The sequence below is a fragment of the Microtus pennsylvanicus genome, chromosome X (genome assembly GCF_037038515.1).
Source record: "Microtus pennsylvanicus isolate mMicPen1 chromosome X, mMicPen1.hap1, whole genome shotgun sequence".
In the NCBI taxonomy this organism is placed as follows: domain Eukaryota; kingdom Metazoa; phylum Chordata; class Mammalia; order Rodentia; family Cricetidae; genus Microtus; species Microtus pennsylvanicus.
In genome coordinates, this window is record NC_134601.1 from 82,880,917 (window position 1) to 82,894,358 (window position 13,442).

General features: G+C 38.6%; 1 protein-coding gene across 1 annotated transcript in view; it reads left to right on the forward strand.

Moving 5' to 3' along the window:
* The window catches only part of Abcb7 (ATP binding cassette subfamily B member 7), a 165,860-nt gene that overhangs the window by 78,723 nt on the left and 73,695 nt on the right, over nt 1-13,442 (forward strand). The gene's annotated exons all lie outside the window — the stretch shown is intronic.

The following is a 13,442-nucleotide window of genomic DNA, read 5'->3' on the forward strand; positions in this document are numbered from 1 at the left end:
TTGTTATGCCTGTATATACTTAGATCTTAGAATATCAGTTCATGGTAAATCTATCCACATGATCCGATTTAGCTATTCTTGATATCCTTTGACATTATCATTGTTATTATCCTAAAGACATGTTAATCAGTAGAGCCACTGAAATAAAAAGACTTATATTTGGACTATACTTGCACTATGTGAGTGAAAATGTCGCCAGAGTACTGTTACATATATCTCCATCTCTTCCTTTTCTTGGGACTTGCCTCAACCTAATCTCTCTCCCTCTTTTTTTCTCCCCCCCCCCCGCCTCTCTCTTTCTTCCTCTTTGTCTCTCCTTCCCCTTCCTCCCCCCCCACTCACTCATTTTTTTTTTCATATAGACATATCTCTAAGTAGCAATGAGTTAAGGAAAGAAAACTTTAGGCAAAGAGCTCTGTAAATTATGGATGCTTTGTAAATAGGAATTATTTTACTGATAGTGAATAATTGGTAAGAAAACTTTGTTTTCTTAATGTCTAGTGTTGCTCTGTACTTTCAAGTAACTCAAAGCACATTGTATTCATATTTCCATTTCTGTATATATCACTAGCCCTTATGACTGTCTTTAGAATTAACACAGTATAATATGATAGAATTTTTAAAAATTCAGCCAACTAGTGATATTTGTATATTTATGTGTTACTCTTTGGCATGAGTTTTCCAGTTTTCAGGATCATCTGTCACTAAGGACTCTTAAGGATAGTTGCTAATAAGCTCTATGATTGAAAATATGTTGACTAATAAAGGAGAAGTCAGCCACTTCTCTTAAGCTCCAACTAAACAAGTATTTTATATATGTTGTATTATTTAAATGTTGAAAGTTTTTCTCATCTAATGATAAAATTTTGATATTGGTGCATTTAAAAATGATGCAGGATAAATTTTAAGTATTTCTTTTTAAATAAAATAGAACAAAGCAATCATAATCATTTTTGTTTTGGTCTTCAGCTTTTTTCTTTTGTTATGTTTGTATAACTTGAATTTTGTTGGCTAAATGGAATCATAAAATAATAGGGTTTAGTGGTCAAATGGAAAAGAAAAAGAGACATAGCATCTAATTATTGTTGAGAGCCTCAGTTCTAGAACCACATAGGATTTGAATCTGGGCTCCATCACTTCCTAATGGAATGACCTTAAACAATTTTCTGAAACTCTGGATGCTTCAGGTTCTTCTGTAAAATTGAGTTAAAAAACATACTAGAAGGAATTTAAATGAGTTAATTCTACTCACCATGTTAAAGTTACTATATAGTGATCAGCATATAGGAGGTGCTCAGTAAATATTAGGTATTGTTACAGTGTGAAATTGTAAGACCTTCCTCAACCACAGTGCATTCATTTATAAAGTATGTGTCTGGGCCGATAGAATGACTCAGCATGTAAAGTTGCCTGCTGTTGAGCCTGACATCCCCTGTGTTATTCTTTGGCTCTTGTGAATATGTGCTTTTGTGTGCACACGTGCACAAACACACATACAGTAATAAACTTAATTTTAAAAAGTTCATGTTATGTACTTGCTAAGTACCAAACTTTATGCTACATGTGGGAGATACAGTACTTAACAAGACAAAGTCCTTGGGATCTAAAATTTAACTGTTGAGATGACAGAATATATAAACCACTAGATAGAATATTTACTAATAGAATATTTACTAGCATAACAAATGATAGATTTTGCAGTGAAACTAGCTGAAACATATACAGCTTGATTTTTTTAAAATTTATTTCCACTTGTATATTGTTTGCAAATACTGCCATTAACAATTGCCATCTCAGAATATATTTATTTATTTATATTTTTTTATTTATTTTATCTTTTTATTTTTTTAATGAGAAAAGGAAGAAAAAAAAACAAGTTTCCACCTCCTCCCAGCCTCCCATTTCCCTCCCCCTCCTCCCACCCTTCTCCCCCTCCTCCCACCCTTCTCCCCCTCCTCCCACTCCTTTCCCCCTCCCTCTCCAGTCCAAAGAGCAGTCAGGGTTCCCTGCCCTGTGATAAGTCCTAGGTCCTCCCCCCTCCGTCCATATCTAGGAAGGTGAACATCCAAACTGGCTAGGCTCCCACAAAGCCAGCACATTAAGTAGGATCAAAACCCCCTGCCATTGTCCTTGGCTTCTCATCAGCCCTCATTGTTCGCCATGTTCAGAGAGTCCGGTTTTATCCCATGCTTTTTTAGTCACAGTCCAGCTGGCCTTGGTGAGCTCCCAGTAGATCAGCTCCACTGTCTCAGTGGGTGGGTGCACCCCTCGTGGTCCCGACTTCTTTGCTCATGTTCTCCCTCCTTCTGCTCCTCATTGGGACCTTGGGATCTCAGTCCATTGCTCCAGTGTGGGTCTCTGTCTCTATCTCCATCCATCACCAGATGAAGGTTCTATGATGATATGTAAGATATTCGTCAGTATTGCTATAGGCTAGGGTCATTTCAGGTTCCCTATCCTCAGCTGCCCAAGGAACTAACTGGGGACCTCGGCTTGGGCTCATGGGAGTCACTCTAGGTTCAAGTCTTTTGCCAACCCTAAGGTGGCTCCCTTAACTAAGAATTGTGCTTCCGTGCTCCCCTATCCAACCTTCCTTTATCCCAATCCTCCTTTTTCCCCTAGTTCCCCCCATCCTCCCCTTCTCCCTTTTCTCTCCCCGTCTCCCCTTACCCCCATCCCACCCCACCCCCAAGATCCCAATTTTCTCCCCGGCAATTTTGTCTACTTCCCATAGCCAAGAGGATAACTATATGTTTTTCCTTTGGTTCACCTTCTTACTTAGCTTCTTTAGGATCACCAATTGTAGACTCCGTGACCCTTATTTATGGCTAGAAACCAATTATGAGTGAGTACATCCCATATTCATCTTTTTGGGTCTGGGTTACCTCACTCAGAATAGTGTTTTCTATTTCCATCCATTTGTATGCAAAATTCGAGAAGTCATTGTTTTTTACCGCAGCGTAGTACTCTAATGTGTAGATATTCCACACTTTCGTCATCCATTCTTCCATTGAGGGGCATCTAGGTTGTTTCCAGGTTCTGGCTATTACAAATAATACTGCTATGAACATGGTTGAACAAATGCTCTTGTCATATGATAGGGCATCTCTTGGGTATATTCCCAGGAGTGGTATTGCTGGGTCCAGGGGTAGGTTGATCCCGAATTTCCTGAGAAACCGAAACACTGATTTCCAGAGTGGATGCACAAGATTGCATTCCCACCAGCAATGGATGAGGGTACCCCTTCCTCCCTTCCTCCACAGCCTCTCCAGCAAAGGCTATCATTGGAGTTTTTTTATTTTAGCCATTCTGACAGGTGTAAGATGATATCTCAAAGTTGTTTTGATTTGCATTTCCCTGATCGCTAAGGAGGTTGAGCATGACCTTAAGTGTCTTTTGGCCATTTGAACTTCTTCTGCTGAGAATTCTCTGTTCAGTTCAGTGCCCCATTTTTTAATTGGGTTAATTAGCATTTTAAAGTCTAGTTTCCTGAGTTCTCTATATATTTTGGAGATCAGACCTTTGTCTGTTGCGGGGTTGGTGAAGATCTTCTTCCAGTCAGTAGGTTGCCTTTTTGTCTTGGTGACAGTGTCCTTTGCTTTACAGAAGCTTCTCAGTTTTAGTAGGTCCCATTTATTCAATATTGCCCTTAATGTCTGTGCTGCTGGGGTTACACATAGGAAGCGATCTCCTGTGCCCATCTGTTGTAGGGTATTTCCCACTTTCTCTTCTATCAGGTTCAGTGTGTTTGGACTGATAGTGAGGTCTTTAATCCATTTGGACTTGAGTTTTGTGCATGGTGATAGATATGGGTCTATTTTCATTCTTCTACAGGTTGACATCCAGTTCTGCCAGCACCATTTGTTGAAGATGCTTTCTTTCTTCCATTGTATACTTTTGGCTCCTTTATCAAAAATGAGGTGTTCATAGGTTTGTGGGTTAAAATTCGGGTCTTCTATACGATTCCATTGGTCGACTTCTCTGTTTTTATGCCAGTACCACACTGTTTTCATCACTGTAGCTCTGTAATAGAGTTTGAAGTCAGGGATGGTAATGCCTCCAGACAATCCTTTATTGTATAGGATTGTTTTGGCTATCCTGGGTTTTTTGTTTTTCCATAGAAAGTTGATTATTGTCCTCTCAAGATCTGTGAAGAATTTTGATGGGACCTTGATGGGGATTGCATTGAATCTATAAATTGCCTTTGGTAGAATTGCCATTTTTACTATGTTGATCCTCCCAATCGAAGAGCAAGGAAGGTCCTTCCATTTTCTGGTATCCTCCTCAATTTCTTTCTTCAATGCCTTAAAGTTCTTGTCAAATAGATCTTTCACTTCCTTGGTTAGAGTTACCCCAAGATATTTTATGCTGTTTGTGGCTATCGTGAAAGGTGAAGCTTCTCTGATTTCCCTCTCTGCTTCCATATCCTTTGTGTATAAGAGGGCTACTGATTTTTTGGAGTTGATCTTGTATCCTGCCACATTACTAAAGCTGTTTATCAGCTGTAAAAGTTCTTTGGTGGAGTTTTGGGGGTCGCTTATGTACACTATCATATCATCTGCCAATAACGAAAGTTTAACTTCTTCCTTTCCAATTCGAATCCCCTTGATCCCCTTATGTTGTCTTATTGCTATTGCTAAAACTTCAAGCACTATATTGAAGAGGTATGGCGAGAGTGGACATCCTTGTCGTGTTCCTGAGTTTAGTGGGATGGCTTTGAGTTTCTCTCCATTTAATTTGATGTTAGCTGTCGGCTTGCTGTATATAGCTTTTATCATATTTAGGTATGACCCTTGTATCCCTAATCTCTCCAATACTTTTATCATAAAGGGATGTTGAATTTTGTCAAATGCTTTTTCAGCATCTTTTGAAATGATCATATGGTTTTTTTCTTTCAGTTTATTTATATGATGGATTACATTGATAGATTTTCGTATGTTGAACCAGCCCTGCATCTCTGGGATGAAGCCTACTTGATCATAATGGATAATTTTTCTGATGTGTTCTTGGATTCAGTTTGCCAGTATTTTGTTGAGGATTTTTGCATTGATGTTCATGAGTGAGATTGGTCTATAATTCTCTTTCTTGGTTGGGTATTTGTGCGGTTTTGGTATCAGAGTAACTGTAGCTTCATAAAAATAATTTGGCAATGCCTCTTCTGTTTCTATATTGTGAAATACATTAAGGAGTATAGGTATTAGGTCTTCTTGGAAGTTCTGGTAGAATTCCGCATTGAAACCATCTGGTCCTGGGCTTTTTTTGGTAGGGAGGTTTTTGATAACCTCTTCTAATTCTTCGCGACTAACAGGTCTATTTAGATTGTTCACCTGGTCCTGGTTTAACTGTGGTATATGGTATTTATCTAAAAAAGTGTCCATTTCCTTTACATTTTCCAGTTTTGTGGCATACAGGCTTTTATAGTAAGATCTAATGATTCTCTGAATTTCCTCTGTGTCTGTGGTTATGTCCCCCTTTTCATTTCTGATCTTATTAATTTGCAAATTCGCTCTCTGCCATTTGATTAGTTTGGATAGGGGTTTGTCAATCTTGTTGGTTTTCTCCAGGAACCAGCTTTTTGTTTCATTGATCCTTTGTATTGTTTTCTGTGTTTCTATTTTGTTGATTTCAGCCCTCAGTTTGATTATTTCCAGTCTTCTACTCCTCCTAGGTGAGTCTGCTTCTTTTTTTTCTAGAGCTTTCAGGTGGGCTGTTAAGTCTCCAATGTGAGCTTTCTCTCTTTTCTTTAAGTGGGCACTTAGTGCTATGAACTTTCTTCTTAGGACTGCTTTCATCGTGTCCCATAAGTTTGAGTATGTTGTTTCTTTATTTTCATTGAATTCCAGGAAGACTTTAATTTCTTTCTTTATTTCTTCCTTAATCCAGTTATGGTTCAGTAGTTGACTGTTCAGTTTCCATGAATTTGTAGGCTTTCTGGGGGTAGCATTGTTGTTGAATTATAACTTTAATCCATGATGATCTGATAAGACACAGGTGGTTACTAATAGTTTTTTGTAACTGTGGATGTTTGCTTTGTTACCGACTATGTGGTCGATTTTTGAGAAAGTTCCATGAGCTGCAGAGAAGAAGGTATATTCTTTCCTATTTGGGTGGAATGTTCTATAGATGTCTGTTAAGTCCATTTGATTCATTACCTCCATTAATTCTCTTATTTCTCTGTTAGGTTTCTGTGTGATTGACCTGTCCATTGGTGAGAGAGGAGTGTTGAAGTCTCCTACTATTAGTGTGTGCGGTTTGATGGCTGCCTTGAGTTTTAGCAATGTTCCTTTTATGTACGTGGGTGCTTTTATATTAGGGGCATAGATGTTCAGGATTCAGACTTCATCCTGATGAACTGTTCCTGTTATGAGTATAAAATGCCCCTCTCCATCTCTTCTGATTGATTTAAGTTTGAAGTCAACTTTGTTAGAGATTAGTATGGCCACACCTGCTTGTTTCTTATGTCCATTTGCTTGATAAGCCTTTTCCCAGCCCTTTACTCTGAGTAGGTGCCTGTCTTTGTGGTTGAGGTGTGTTTCTTGTAAACAGCAGAATGTTGCATCCTGTTTTTTTATCCAATCTCTTAGCCTGTGCCTTTTTATAGGTGAGTTGAGTCCATTGACATTAAGTGATATTAATGACCAGTGGTTGTTAACTCCGGTCACTTTTTTAGTCGTAGAGTTTGTGTGTTTCCCTTCTTTGATTTGTGTTGGTGAAGGGTCTCTAGATGTCTGCGTTATTGTGGTCATTGTTGGACTCCTTGGTTAGTGATTTTCCTTCTATTACTTTCTGTAAAGCTGGATTTGTGACTGTGTATTGTTTAAATTTGTTTTTATCCTGGAAAATTTTGTTTTCTCCATTGATAGTGAACGAAAGCTTGGCTGGGTATAGTAATCTGGGCTTGCATCCATGGTCTCTCAGTTTCTGCAGTGCATCTATCCAGGACCTTCTGGCTTTCATGGTTTCCATGGAGAAGTCAGGTGTAAGTCTGATAGGTTTACCTTTATAAGGAATTTGGCCTTTTTCCTTTGCAGCTCTTAATATTTTTTCCTTATTCTGTATGCTTTGTGTTTTGATAATTATATGGCGAGGGGATGTTTTTTTTTGATCCAGCCTATTTTGTGTTCTGTATGCTTCTTGAACCTTCATAGGTATATCTTTCTTTAGGTTGTGAAAGTTTTCTTCTATAATTTTATTAAATATATTTTCTCGACCATTGAGCTGCCCTTCTTCTCCTTCTTCTACTCCTATTATTCTTAGGTTTGGTCTTTTTATTGTGTCCCATATTTCCTGAATGTTTTGTGATGAGAGTTTGTTGGACTTGCTGTTTTCTTTGATCAGTGTGTTTATTTTCTCTATGGTATCTTCAGAATCTGAGATTCTTTCTTCTAACTCTTGTATTCTGTTGGTTATGCTTGTTTCTGTAGACTCTGTTTGTTTACTTAAATTTTCCATGTCCAGCCCGCCCTGTTTGTGTTTTCTTCTTTGTCTCCATTTCAGTTTTCAAGTCTTGAACTGTTTCCATTATCTGTTTGATTGTTTTTCCTTGGTTTTCTAGGGTATCATTCACTGATTTATTCAATTCTTCAAACTTTCTGTTATATTTCTCATCCATTTCTATAAGGGCGTTTTTTACATGCTGTTTAAGGGCGTCAATCACTTTCATGAAGTCAGTCTTTTCTACTTCTTCTTGATTAAGGTGTTCATGTCTTCCCATTGTGAGGTTGCTGGATTCTGGTGGCTTCATGTTGCTTTTCTGCTTGTTGGGTGAATTCTTGCCTTGGTGTCTGCCCATCTCTTCTTCCAAATGCTCCCATAAGGATCGTCTTTTACTGGATCAAGTTTCCTTGCCTACCCAACGCTGGCTCTCCCCAACGCTGGCTCTCCTGGCGCCCCAACGCTGGCTCTCCCCAAAGCTGGCTCTCCTGGCGCCGAGAGATCAGGCCTCCGTGCTGATGGGGCAGCTCGCAAACAAAGCGCCTACCCTGCTTGGTGCAGGCAGGCCATAGAAGCAAAGGAACTCCCACCCGCTTGGGTGCCCCGAGGATTCGGACCCAGTGCCCGGACAGGCTGGGCTGGGTGATGTTATGTGCTGAAAGAGGGCGGTGGGGCCGAAGTGGGGAGGGTTCTGGATGGAAGCTGGGTTTGCTAGAAGAAAGAGGCAGTATCCAGGGAGTAGAGGCCCTGCAGAGAGCCCAAGAAGGATAGGGGGCCAAGGAACCTCTGAGCTCCCTCTCCCAGGCTGGCGCTGCGGGCTCAGAATATATTTAAATGATCTATTTATCTCATGTGGCTGTCATAAAGGGTTTGTGAAAAAGGCATGTTAGTTTCAGTGTTTGGAAATTTTGCTTTTAAAAATAGATGAATTGTTCATTTTATAATAAAATATTGAGAATTTTAAAGATTCAAGATTTTTTAAAAAATGATTTGTTATTTCTGTACGAATGTGTGAATGCATACAGGCATGCATATGCCATGGTACACATGTGGAAGTCAGAAGATTACCTCATGGAGTGTGTTCTTTTCATTTTTATTTGGTGTACGGGATTTATCACAGATTGCCAGGACTGTGTGGCAAGCACATTTACACACTAAACCCTCTTGACAGCCAGGACTGAAATCTTTACTCCTACATTTAAATGTTTAGTTAGGCCTTTCTAAAGGAGAATCTATTTGTTCTGTATGGTCTGGAGAATGATGGGTGAGTTCATTAAGTTTATAACAAGCCACTACAAAAGACTAGGTGGCAGTTCGAGAAATGACTCAGTGGTTAAGAGCACTGACTGCTCTTCCAGAGGAGCCAGGTTCAATTTCCAAACACCCACAGGGCAGCTCACAACTGACTGTAAGGCTAGTTCTAGGGGACATGATATCCATGGCAAACACCATAATGCACATAAAATAAAAATAAATAGGACATCAAAAAAAATGACAAGAAGGAAATAGGTAGGTATATAGGTTCATAGATGATCAATAAACATTTATATGCACATACATAAATAGCAAAATATTGTCAGATGTCAGATCATGTTCAGAACATTTAGCAAAAATCAACAGGGAGAGCCTGTTAAGACAGGCAGCTGGAGTTCCCAATAGAGAACATTGTGGATAGAACAGAGTGCCCACTCAGGTGAGGCTATAGAGTAAATGAACAAATAGTAATAGATAGAGATATGGCATCAAATCAAACACGGTAGCCAACAAAAACCAGTTAAGGAAGTTGAGGCAGTCAGCCAGAATCCTGATTGAGCTTTCTTTCTGTGACTGAGCTTCCCATGGCTGAGCTCCTGGTATCTCTTTCCCACTGCAGGCATTTTTATATCATGGGATAAACAATAGTAACCTCTGTTGAAAATAGCTTACCTTCTAGACGTTTTCAAGGGCACAGTGTTTTTTTTTATTTTTTATTTTTTCTTGGGCTGTTTTGCTGTTTTCTTCCCTCTACATCACAGAGTTAGCAGGGTCATTCCCCTTGGATGCCTTGGAGGACACTTGACACAAATATGTTTGGGTCTGAAGTGTGTATGTGACTCTTTTTCTAGAGACGACTTCTCAGTGAGATAAATTAGCCTGTGACAATTTAGCGGTATAATGTTCACCACATGGTTAGTGGATTTAGTTTGGCTGTTCACTTAATAAGGACAAAAATAATGCAAGCCTCGATAAAATGACTACTTATTTTTTACTAAATGCTGTACCTCATAGTCTGTTATATTAGAAATATTTCCACATTGATTGGATATAGTCTGAAGCCTGTGATAATAAGAGGGAGATTAATGCTTTCTAGAGCAATAGGAGAGCATTGGCCTTAAATCTTGATATAACGAGAAGATATGAAAAGGCAACCCGGAGTAATGAAAAGTGGAAGATTGGAAAAATACTGTCTAAGCTTGTTAAAATTAGTGTGACAACAAACAGTGGGAAAGAATATCTGGACAATACGGGGATTGCATTTTCTGGCTTTGATTTCAGAAATAATCAGGCAGCCTAAGGATCGCTTTATCAACTTGACTTACTGTTGGGATAAAAACTAACTGACTGGTGTTGCATGAGGAGGAGCCTGCTTGTTTTTCCTGGCCACCCAGCTAGCTTACACCCGAAATAACCACACAGAAACTATATTAATTAAATTACTGCTTGGCCCATTAGCTCTAGCCTTTTATTGGCTAACTCTCACATCTTGATTTAGCCTATTTCTATTAATCTGTATATCACCACAATGTCGTCTCTTACCCAGAAATATTCAGCATGTCTGACCTCGTGGCTCCATGGCAGCTCTCTCCTGACTCTGCTTTCTTCCTCCCAGAATTCAGTTCTGTCTTCTCTGCCTACCTAAGTTCTGCTCTATCAGGCCAAAGCAGTTTCTTTATTCATTAACCAATGAAAGTAACACATAAACAGAAGTAACTCCTACACCAGACTGGCTAATGTGAACATCAATCTGCTTGTTAGTTACTTTTTATATAAGTTACTAAATGGACTATCAAGTACACCATCTCATGTGCAGGCTAATCTGTTTCCTCAGGTCCTAATCACCACTGCATAAGCTCTTTATTGAGAATTCAGACTAACAGAGCTTAGAAAATAAACCCCAAGGTAAAGAGAAAATAACAATAATTACAAAGCCTTTTCTGACAGTTTATATTTTTCTCTCCTATTCCAAACTCATTACAGTTATAATAATGTAGGGGGACTTCTCTGCTTGCTCTCTGGAGCTTTCTGTTAGACATCTACTGAACTTGCTTGTCTTTGACCTAGCTTTTATCAAGTTGCTGTTATCTCTAACAGTACTGAAGTATCTGTTTTAATTATTCCTTTAATTGAAGTTGCCTTTTGCTTGCGTTGAGAAGACAGTTTTCTTCCCTGAATGGTTTGTCTGTCCCTGAAGTAGTCCTAAATTAGTTCTTTAGGGAGATGACATTCAGCCTATATGCTAGATTTTACAGAGCAGATACTAATCCAAGTTTTTTGAAGGATGGGGGTGGGGTGAGAATTTCTTTCCTCACTAAAAGTTTTATCTGTTGCTAGTTTATTTTCATTCAGTTTGGTTCTGTAAGTTAGTACATTTCTTGCTTTTAAAATTTAGGGATATTTGGGGCTGGAGATATGGTTCAGCAGTTAAGAGCACTGGGTGCCTTCCAGAGAACCTGGTTTGATTCCCAGTATCCAAATGGCATCTTATAACTGTCTGTGACTCCAATTTCAGGGTACCCAACACCTTCACACAGACATATGCAAACAAAACACCAATGCATATTAAATAAAAAGAAAAATTTAGGGGTATCTGCAAAACCAGAATTCTTAAATTCTTCATCATCAAAGGAAAGGACAATTCTGCTACCTTTGTCCAAATACTATTTTCTTATTTCTTATTCTCATTTTGTCAGAACTCAGTGGGCTGCATTCTCTTGAAATAAATGAACTCCTGGTGGAAGCATTTGCTATTTGTGCTTGACAACTTCTTTTTGCAACCAATACAAAGCTGCCTGAAAAGCAAAATACATATAGAATTTATTAATATCATTATACTTAATATCTGAACATTTTCCTACATGAATTAGTTTAGATGTTTTGATTCTTAAATTCTTGTGCCCTTTCCATAGTTATTAATTATAGGTCTTCTTTTATAGTACATTTTGTCTTAAGATTTCTCTCCTGCTGGTCACACTGTTACATTGAATACTATTCTATCTATGAAGTATCATTTGTGGCTTTACAGTTATATTCTTAACTCATACACTTTCACATTTACTTATGCATAATCCCATGTCCCATAATGAAGTTTTGGTCAGCAAGGTACAGTGATGGTCTCTTAAGATATAATGAAACTAAAAAATTCCTACTTTTTAGTAAGCACATGTCTGAAGAGGGGACAAGAGAAAAGAAAAACACAGGAGGAAAAGGGGAAAATGTTCCTTCACTGGGATTTCATAATTAAGGGAGAAGAGGTCATGAATTTGAGAGGGAAATGGGCACAGAAGAAGTTGGAGGAGAATTGAGGATGTTGTAAATACAGTACTCATGTATGAATTTCTAAAATCTATAAAATACATAAAAAATGGAAAACCTTAGGGATATGAATATGGCTCACTGGGTAAAGTATTTGATGCTTAAGCATGAGGACATGAGTATAGATTCCTTGCACCCATATTTTAGAAAAGCTTGTGGTAGGATGTGCACCTATTACCCAGTGCCGTTGAGTGGACACAGGAAGGTCTTGACTCACTCTAGCCATTGTAGCCAACTAGCAAATCACAGGTTCAGTAGGAGAGATGACTCAGAGGTTAAGAGCATTGCCTGCTCTTCCAGAGGTCCTGAGTTCAATTCCCAGCAACCACATGGCGGCTTACAACCATCTGTAATGGGGTCTGGTGCCCTCTTCTGGCCTTCAGGCATACATACAGACAGAATATTGTATATATAATAAATAAAGAAAGAGACACCATCTCAAAAAAGAAGATGAAAAAACAATTAAAAAAAACTAGAGCTATCTGGACATCAACCTCTGGCTTTCCCATGTGCTTACACACACCACATACACCACACACACACACACACACACACACACACACACACACACACACACACACACACTTAAAAACATGCACTGTAATGTCACTAATAGAGAGAAATATTATGGTATATTATCTCATCAGAAGGAAGTTTGTGATGGAAGAAGAACTAAACCAAACTACTGTGAGCACACTTCTGAAAACAGTAACACTCTCCCAAGAAGAACCATAAGAAAGTCCTTTTGGAGATATTCCCAAGGCAAAATTGTCATTGTGGGAGATGAAAGCTCCATTTGTCTGAAGATTTTTCACTGAGAGGAGATAAAGAAAGTGGAGGACTGTGATATTGATGATCCTTACCATATGTAGGCTTGGATCAATGTATATGGTTGTGTATTATTTGTATATTTAAAAGCTTAAAGTTAAAATATAGTAAAAGGCTTACAAAAATGGTGTAATATCATTTGTACAGTTATTAAATGTGTTAAACTTGGCAGAAGAACACAATGGAGGAAAAACTGTTTACCTGATGACAGCTAAAAAGCTAAGAAATAAAGAAAGGGAGACTGGGAACTAGATATCCCCTCTAAAGTCATGCCTACAGACACCTAGGTCCCTTAGGCCTTGCCTTGTAATAGCTCTTTAGTCTTTGAACTTATCAATAGATTATTCCATCGATGCAGTTAGTGCCATTATATTCTAGTAATCTCAGTAGCACCACCAGCTGAGGACAAAACTTCCAATACCAGAAATCCATTACCTCATTTTGAGTTATTGGCCAATGGGGTGCAATAGACCCCTCCAAACATTATAGGGTATTGCTGGTGATTGCCCCCCTAGAACTTGATATTAAGATTCTGTTGCTGAAAGAATCATATACATATATCATAATAAAACATGGAAAAATCTACTCTGTTGGAAGCCTCATTCTTA